This window comes from Frankliniella occidentalis, unplaced genomic scaffold (genome assembly GCF_000697945.3).
Source record: "Frankliniella occidentalis isolate FOCC.00 unplaced genomic scaffold, Focc_3.1 Scaffold8, whole genome shotgun sequence".
Classification (NCBI taxonomy): Eukaryota; Metazoa; Arthropoda; class Insecta; order Thysanoptera; family Thripidae; genus Frankliniella; species Frankliniella occidentalis.
In genome coordinates this window covers 1,869,421-1,879,340 of record NW_026267138.1, presented here as the reverse complement: position 1 = coordinate 1,879,340, position 9,920 = coordinate 1,869,421, and positions in this window count along the sequence as shown.

The window sequence follows — 9,920 nt, the reverse complement described above, 5'->3', positions numbered from 1 at the left end:
CCCCCCCCTCCGCCCCTAAGGCCCGGGGGCCCAGGCGTCGCTGGCCTTCAATGCTATCGCCTCGACCCAACAGTCACCGGGGCGCCCCCCCAATTTCCTTGCCAGTTGAGTGAGATTTCAGGGCGGTTAACTGCCAGCCAGGCCAGGCCCGGTGCGGTCCGACCCGCAGAGCACCCAGAGCACCGAACAGAGTTTGTTTCGAACCGAGCTTCGGCTCCAGCAGCACGCGGACCTCCAGCGGTGGGGTCACCCCCCGCCATACAACACACGCCATGCCTCGCCACGCCCCGCCCCCGCGACATGAGGCATCACCCTGCCCTCGAATATCTCACTCGCTGGGCCTACACCGCTCTCCTCACGTGACCGGAGGCAGTATCTCAGACACGGTGCTGGCGCCGCCACGCCCCGCCACGCCCTGCTGCCACGCCCTGCTGCCACGCCCCGCCGCGCCAACACGGGCGCATGGGGGCGTTTTTGCGAGCGTGCTTCGTAGCGTAATCTAGGCCCTGAATGTGTAGAACCCACGCCAGCGGTACGGCGACGCGGCCCATGGGACGTTCTTATGCGGGCGGCGGGCGGCAGGAAGAAAAAAATAAATAGGGGGAAACACAGTGCAAACAAAGTGATGGCCGCCGTGCAAAGCATTTTTGCCAGTCTTCCGTCTGTGTCTGGTCCGGTGGTCCGGCGGTGAATGCTTCTTCTTCCCTTTAAAATTTAATTTACCACCCGGGGGATCAGAGGATTCTTTTTCCCTTTCTCTAAAACGTGGCTTTTGGTGTTGTTCCCTCATTATCGCTTGCCGTTCGTTAAACTCGTACGGTAGCTGGTGGCACACACTCACACGGTGGAGCTCTAATTCGACCTTGTTATGGCTGACGGGCCGATAGCCGCGCCACACCTAAATGAGGCTGGGCCGCCGGCGGGACTGCTCCTCCACCCGGGCAGTATGGCCGTGTAGGGGGTCACCGCCTTGGTCACCGCCTTGGTCACCGCCTTGGTCACCGCCTCGTGTGACAGCCAGCGCGACGCGACAAGTCGTTTGTAAAACGGCGGCCGGTGCGACTGGAGGCAGCGGCGCGGTGCCGCGGGGCGTGGTGGCGTCGCCCCGCCTGGACTCTCATTTGTCCCGTCATTTATACATGCGCGCACTCGGAAAGAACGCGCCGCGCTTCTCGAAAGATTCCGTGTGGTTCAAAGTCACATTTTGTTGTAGAGAAACTGCCATACTTCGAATAGTTTGTGCACTTTGGGTAAACCCGCCGCCGACGCCGCGGCGGCGCAGGCCCGAGAGGAGGCACTAAGTGACGCCCTTGTTATAACGCGTGTCTCGCGTCACCTGTTTGCGAATTCCGCCGATGTATTTCCAGTTTCATAAGGGAAATTCCGAGAACGTGAGACGGACGTACCTGCGTGGTGTTCACGGAGAGACAGCGGCAGCAGCAGTAGCAGACCAGCAGCGCCCGTGGTGACGGATGTAGCAACGAGACACCGCCCTATACAGCAGAAGAAAAAACATGAAATAGAAACGAGCAAAACCAGAGGGGCGCAGGAAAAAGTAATGTCCCTGGCACACCGTTGCGTGTATAAAGCGTCAAAAATAATTCACTCTCCACTCTTCTTTCTGAAGACCTGCTTTGCTCCATCCGCAAACTCTTCACTCGATGGAAGCAGTAGATTATGTGTTTGAGGCAGGCACACTCAGAAATTGGTATTCTTGTAAAAAGGCAAATGAAGGGCTATTTCAACCTTGAAAAATCACAAGAAAATTTTCATTAGCAATAGAAAAAGGTCGTTTAAAAAAAGGTAAAAACTTCGTCGGATTAACCAAATTTCTTTGAAAACGATGAAAACAATGGCAGTGCTTTGAACCAAAGATAAAAACTTCCTACGATTTTTTAACATGTTTTTTTCTTGGTTTATATAGATACCATATTCTGGGTGCAGATGACAGCAAAACCGCGGTGTACTGAAAAACAAAATCGTCTTCTTCTTCGTGGGCTCATTTCTCTCCTGACGCTCGGGTTAGGGGCAGGACCTTCCCACGCGGTGGCGGTCGTCGGTCCTCATTACAGAGACACGGTGAGCGACCCGCGAGACGCGGCGGCGGTGAGTAGGGATGGCCACACTAGTCGCCACACTCGCTGGTGAGCGAGAGCTATCCAATTCAAATTATTCAAAGAAGAGAAGGGAGAGCCACCCGGAACTTACACACCAAGGCACCCGGTAAGAGCGCGCTACGCGTCAGGCGCGCGGAGACACATGGGCGTTCGGGGGGTCACTAATTACCGGCCCAGTCACCCACAGGCGAGCCCGCCATCACACCACCGCGTAACCCGGCCAGTCGAATTCCGTCGAATAAAATCGACGACAAGGGGTGATCCATCTGCCGCGGCCACGCACCGGCCCGGCACCCGGGAGACGAAGGGGCCACCGCGCAGCCAACGTCGAGTATTCTAATTGGATCTAATCCAGGCATGGCGAGGCAGGTGACTGCAGGACCCTTGGCACCCTTTAGCGGGGCGGGTGGTCCCGACGGACTCATACCCGAAAGATCATTCATAGACAATGTAGGTGAAAGCGGCCAATGAGTATAGTCTCAAAACGCAGTGGCCGATTTCCTTGCCAAGAATTTTGCATTTCTCTAGAGTCTGCTAATATTTTGGCCTTCTTTACGTCTTTCGACTCTTCTAGGACGCAAAATGTTGTGATTATCTCAGCAGAGGACCCTCATGCCACGGGCTCAGACATTTTTTTGGAGTTCTACCAAGGTGTTAGTTCATTTTAAGAACATTTTAAACTCGTCTTGCACTGCCCAGAATCCAATTAGATTGAAAACTTTGATTCCAACTGATGAGGGGTACCTAACTTGGTCCAGTCATTGTACACGAGACAAAATAATCAAATTAGACAATCATTTACAATCATTTCAGTCCGTTCCAGTCCATGTACAGTCTCCCGAATCCTTACAGTCACCTCCAGTCCCACCTTTAGTCACCACCAGTCAGTCCCAATCAGTACTGTCCTTCATATAATCGCGCACAACCATTGCCTTAAACGTAGTCTCTAACAGTATTTTACAGTCAAATGTACGCGTTTTGCACTGTAAAAAAATATCACGGTCGTCCATACGGAACTATACCGTTTATTTAACCTACGGCGTCTCCGTACGTTGGGTTCCAAACCCTCTTCCCATAAGAGCCCATGTAAAAAAATGTGGGTACAGAGCCAAGGTACGGAAAAAGTTCCGCTCATTTTTCATCCGCAAGTTTCCGTTTTGAGTATGGAGTATGTTACGGCGTTCCGTACCCCCTTCCCTATGCTAGCCCATGTAAAAATCGTTGGTACGGTGGTCACGTACGGTAAATCCCCGAACCCCTTTCGAAAATCATCCCAAAAGTGAGCTACGGAACGCCGAAACAGGCTCCGTATCCAAGACTGATTTTTTACAATGGCACTCCTCGTTTTGAGTTCTTTTCATTTTTCAAAAACAACCAGTTTTCATTCTGCACCATTAACTCAATGAAAAGGGTCACTCCAGTATATTTTAGATAAAGTATCAAAATAGTAGTCTGAGGATAGTCAATATAATTGGAACTAGTCGGTACGCTTGCAATATTTTAGGGATGAATTCCTCAATGATGATGCTGTGGTGGCTGACCAGACCAAGGGGAAGGGGCGCACGAAAATATTTTGACTAATACTACATGCCAGTGCAAAGCGGCGGCCGCCTTCACCCACTTTGTTGGACGCCGGCCGTGTGTGGAGATAACACCGTGTCGGACCGAGCGCGATAATAACTTCACTTTTGTGGGGGGAAATTGGGGAACTGAAACTGGAACCGAGAACAAAAAAAAGTAATAAAATAACAACATGCGCTGCCCCGCGTGCGAAAAATAAAGCAAACAGCAATTACAGCTGGGCTGGCTTTGGGTCCCGCGCCAATTAATTACAGGGCTCGGCGGACTTATCGGGGCGGGCGGGCCAAAGCCGCGGTGCATCAAGGCTTGTTTGGGAATGAGATCCTCGCTGATTATCGCGGGGAGGTTCGGCGGCCCCGTGCTCGCGGCCGTGTCGCGCTCTTTGGCCGCGCTGCCGCTGAGGCTGCCGCGCACACCGGCCGCCCTGATTAGTCTAAATGAATGGGGATTATATGCCAACCTGGGTGGTTCGGTAGCGCGCCGGACATTCCTCGGTGGTGTCGGAGATGTGTTATTGGGAGGCGCACCTGAAGGGTGGCCCCCGGCCGCGCCGGGACTCCTTTCGGAGGCGCCCGCCTGCTCTCTGTCGTCGCCCTTTGCCGCATCAGCCTCCTTCCTCCCCCCCAGTGCGAGCGAGAAGGCACGCTACCGACCACTCTCGGACGCGACTCCTCTCGGGCGGGTGAGGAATCTCCCGGGAGGGAGAGGGATTGTCGCCGACACGGACACGACCCGATGAGGTCGCGCGCCAGCTATTTTAATTGATTGGCCGGCGATAAAGGGAATGTAAATGCCCACGAAATGCGTGTGTGGGCGAAAGTGTCCGTGTTTGTTGTCTGGCGCGACGGACAACCGACAGCCCTAAACAGCCCCTTTGGAAAAAAAATCAAATTAAACATTATGGAAGATAGGGGAAATAGGATCTGAATTCGATTCAGCTCTTGTCAACAGCTTGTACCGAACAAGAAATTTTTGTGTGTTTTTGTGTGTGTGTTTTTGGTAGCTCATTACGGGGAGATTGCTAGGCTATCTAAAAAAAACTGCATATTTGTAAATCAAAGCCATACTTCAGGCCTGGTTATTTTCTACAAAGCCTTTCCTCCGCAAAACAATCTCGGTAGCACCCAAACCCGCGACGGGGTCGACATGCAAACTGCAAGGCGCCGCGGTCTACACGCGAACAAGGAATACTGCTGGACACAAAAGGGAGAAACGTGCAGAGGGGAGACAAGAAAAAAGCAGAGCAGGGCACATATTTTAAGATCCGTTTCGGCCGGGCATTGGTCTGGGCGAGGGTCTGGCCGGTCGTGGGGGCGAGTCTCGTGGTGTAAATGCGCCGTGAGCGTAACTTCCGAGAAGCTCTTGCATGCGCCCAATTACCTACCTGTTGTGTCGTGCTTACTTTTCTCCTCGTGACCAAAGAGGCACGCTCGGCAAAACGTTCTCATATCAGCGGGTAAAAATACACGACGGAGATTATACAGATGAAATGAGAGAAAAAGGCTGCGCGCAGAAGGTGCAACAAGGCGAGGTGTACAAAAAGCAGCTGCCCGATTTCATCAAAAAATAATAATTTGCCTTTACCACGAACCAATCGCGGGGTCTATGGGGGTGGTTTACCTGGCCGGTCCAGCATCAGCAGCAGCGCCGGTCCAAACACAACAATGAGGACGCGAGGAGTAGCGCCAACAAAGGGAGAAACAATAGGCGACACTGCTACCAAAACAAGTGCTTCACGGTAGCCGTGCGCTGAATGAGGGCACGTAAAACTTCGCCATTGTAAATCAACCTTTCAACACAGAACAGCGGGGGAGGATCACTTTGTTCGCAGCCCCGCGTCAATGCGAAACAAAGTTCGTTCAATCTATCGTGTTGCGAGAGCTCACAGCTCACATCACTCGCGTTCAGGCTTTCGAAAAATAAATAATCTTTAACTTAGAAATCAAAATGAGTCTCCTCCTCTCTTGCCCCGCTCTTGCCACACACACTGCAAGCCGTCGCGGCGTGCGGGGCGAGGTCCCGCAGACGGGTTATTGTCTCGTTATTGCCACTCTGCGATAGAATCGTGCCGTTATGACTTCTCAATCAGGCGGAGCATTGGGGCCAATGTCGCGCGCGACCACCATCTTGCGCTGCCATACGGGGTGTATGTGGAGCGGAGTCAGTAGCGCTGAGTGCCACTACACCACTTCATCTTTTCAGCTTCGACACTTTCGCGCTGCACTAGATAAATCAAGTGCTAATCGAGGCACTCTACGCAGTTTGCCTACGGTCCGTCGTGTATATTTTAAGTACAGGTCAGACTGTATAGATATGGACCGTAAGTCACGTGCTACACTGACCAAAAAGACGGTTTGCGAAGTTACGTTACATCCTGTACGGAGTGGACCGTGCATCCAAAGTTTCAGTCGCGGACCAGGTAACAAATTGACAGGGCGCACTGTGTAAACATTTCTTGTAGGTTTTTCTTACAGTGACCTTGTAAGTGTTCAAATAGGTTAGTGAGCACCCTGACCTGACCACTTCTCTGACAGACACTTTCTTATGTATTGGTCAATGTCTGTGTAGAGTTTCGCTGCACACTCACCTAGCATTATTGTACATACAACAACGGCGATGATCATTTTCAAATGTGTTCAAACTTGTAGTTATGGTGCGCCGCACAAGTTTAAGACTTTTGCCAGCTGATCCATGAGTAACGACGTGGTGAGGAGGCCGCAGGGCTGGGGCGCACCCTTTGGCCGGGCCATACGCTGGCTGTTGGCGCGGCTGCCAGCCGCCACCCCCGCGCCGAGTCATGGTGGTGCGGCCGAACAGCAAACAGATTTGTCGGCGGGTGAAAATGACCCGCTGCGGCTCTCTCATGATGACGCTGAATAATGCATGTGCATTAGCCGGGATTGAGCGGCAGCCCGCAGCAGCCCGAGGGAGATGAAGTGGCCGCGCGGCCGGAGCAGCCGTGTAGCGCGCCGCCGCTGCCCCCTCGGGGGGCCGGCCGCGGGGGCCCCGGCGGGGTCAGGGGGTCACCGCAAGCAGTCGTAAAGCTGAGCCCGCCAGGGCCGGGGCCCGATGTCATCGAGCACTTGAGACCAATCACACGGGGGGCCCGATACATTGTGAGCTGATAGAGCAATCACTCAGCGAGCTCTTGCACCTGCTGCCCACAGGCGCGACTAAAACCAAAAGCCCATCCCACCTGCGACACAAAGACTGGTCAGGTGCAATAAACCACTTTGTCAACCAGAGATGCCGGGTCCAATCAGGTCTTACCTCACCAACGCTCCGGACAGCAGCGCGTCGACAATGACCGGCCCGATAGCACACCTCATTCTCCGCTATAAAAGCGCACGCACGCTGATTAGCTCCGGCATTGTTCCTGGAATGACTTTATGGAGCCCCGCATTGTCCAGTGGTATGACTTTTGTGTCCCTGCTCCTGGCATTCGTCATTGTGAGTGCCTCCAGAGCTGCTCGGGACCACCACTACCCTCTACTCCTGCCTCCCCAATAAAGATGGTATAAAACTAGATCACCAAGACAACAAAAACAACTCCGCGCCCATAGCTTTTCACGAGACGACATTTCCGCACCTGTGCGTATGGGTGTGGGAGTTTCATCAATTAGGAATCTACCCCGGCCAGCCAGACGCAGGCTGACGCAGGCAGTGCCGCGTACGCTCACCTTGCAGGGGCAAGCCCACTTATGTCAGGGGCTCCTGTAAACAAGCGGCCGGTACATGGCACTCCTAAAATGGCACACATACACACTCACAGCGCCGTACGTGCGAAAGACGGGCCGAGAGACTGGCGGGCGGCGGCGGCGGCACCAAGGCGTGCAAAAACTGACAATGCGAGGCACACACATGACACCCTGACATGTTTGTGCTAACGCGCTCACAGAGATGGCCTTTTTCTCCTTCCCGGACGGGACTCCATACGCCGCGTCAGAGCCGCCCGCGCTGGGCATGATAGCCGTCTGTCTCTCTCTCTTCTCCGGCAGTCTGCAGTGCATCACCGGCCGCAGCGCTTCGTTATCGTGGATGTGCCCAGGCACTCCCCGAGCCTGTGCCCCAAGCAGCATGCAATGAGGGGTATGATGTACCCACCGCTGGAACAGCCATGCGCGTCCAGCTTCCAGGCGACTGCCCATCGACGTCCCAAACTCGACCAAGGGATAGGGAAGACCAGAACACTTTTACAATCCCGTCTGGGGGGCGGCCGCACAGCGAGGCCTTATCTCGCGACCGCCGTCGACGGCACGGAGCGGGGAATTCACCAGCCTTAATTGAGCAGTTGGAGTTAACTAATCAAGTCAATAGCCACTGCAATAAACGACTAAACAAACACCGTATCATCTCCGTCGTCAAAGACTTACTCAGTTTTGCTCTACCACAGCGCAGGCTCGTTTTTTTAACCACTTTATATGGCGTCAATTGAGCGACGGGCGCTGCTGGCGACGCACACGACGCTTCGTCTGGTGTTGTGTTTGTGTCGGTTTATGTTCTCTGCCCAACGGGAAAACGGCGGGTTGGCGGGATCCGACGGGATTCAACGAACCTGTACGCCACCTTTACTTGCCCTGCGACGCTGCACGCTGCGGGCAAGGTCGTTGACTCCGGGCAGCGGGGGTCGCTCTGGACTGATGTAGCCTTATTTATTTTGGCGCCACCCGTCGGTCGATAGGTGATGTAGTGCTCGCCCGTGGGGGGACGACACCTCCGGAGGGGGACGGGGGCCACCCCGGGCCTCCCACCAGGATGCAGCAAGGGGATGCACTGCCACCGCGCAGCAACAAAAATGAATCGAAAAACAAGACCGACATTCAGGGTTCGCGCAAATTGGAAATGGTTGTCCCTGACCATTCGTTCACTTCCACAGTTATTGTAAAAAACTTGATATTCTCTGACTTTGTTCACCAGGTCGCATTAAAATAATTCAGTCAAGAAGGCACATGACCCTAATTTGAATATTTCTGTAGGGGACCAATTCATGTTTCCATGACTTGATGATAAGTTTCCAATTTCCAGTATTGTGTCGGACTTTTCCATGACCAGCCTGACCGGGATGAACTCTGTGCCCCGCAGGAGCCCAGCCCACACCCTCGCCCTCATCTCTAGCCCTGCTGGTCGCGCAGCAGCACGCTATCGGCTCCCCGATAGAGCGAGGTATAAATCAGGTGACTCACCGGCCGAGGGATATCGAGAGCGAGCGAGAGAGATCGATAAGCCTTACACCACACGCTCAATGTGGCCCGCTTCCTAAGGCAACCCTTGTTCAGTCCGGACGGTATGCGCCACACCACCTCGCCTACCAGACATCACAGGGATGCTGTTGTGACTGAGTCTCTCTGTCTCACACGCACCCTCACCCTCTTCTCGCGCGAAAGCTCAAGCTTCTTATCGGAATCCAGCCCTCAATACCCCGTACCGCACCGCCCGGCAGGTGGCGGCGGCGGCGCAGGGTGGCACTGTGTGTCCGTGCCGCCGGGGCCCCCGGCCCGGGGGACGCGCACCGCCGCCAGACTCCTGTGTGGTCCGGGGCGAGAGCCGGCCAGGGGCGCCGCAGGGCGCCGCAGCGCACCCTCCGGTGTCAACGCGCAGAGATATTTGCACCGCCCGCCCGCCAGGGTCATCGAGATGTATCGATATCTCTGCGGACCCATCAGCCTATCCGCACACATCCTACTGCCACTTCAAGGTCGCCTGGAGGAGGCACTTTAACACCCCCCCTCCCTTTATAGCCGCGACATTTCTCATTCATAAAAATGATTTGTTTGGGCTTTCATTTGCATCTAAAGAAAAATATACAAAGTCCATTGCGTTTTCTAATAAAGCGCAACGATCCATCCATGGATCCCTCTAGGAGTTCCCAATTTAAATTTGACATTTCAATTTCATCGTACCGACATGTTTCCCCTGAGTGTGTGCTTGCGCGGCTGCGGCGCGGAAGGCCACAAAACAAAACCAGTCGGGTATTCGATCTCCCGCCCGTGTAGCTGTCACTCCGCGGCGTGCGTGCCGTCAAGTCAATGACTGTGACGCGCGGTGGTTCGCTGATGCCCCACCTCTCTCTCTCTCCTCTCTCTTTCTGCCTCTCCAGCTCCCTCTCTCTCTGCTCTGTCGCGCTTGCAATCAGAGCGACAAGGACGAAGCGAGCGCACGCGTTTACGCCGTGGGGGTGGCTACATTGATTTTAAATAACCGCGTGTCCTGGTTAAAACACGG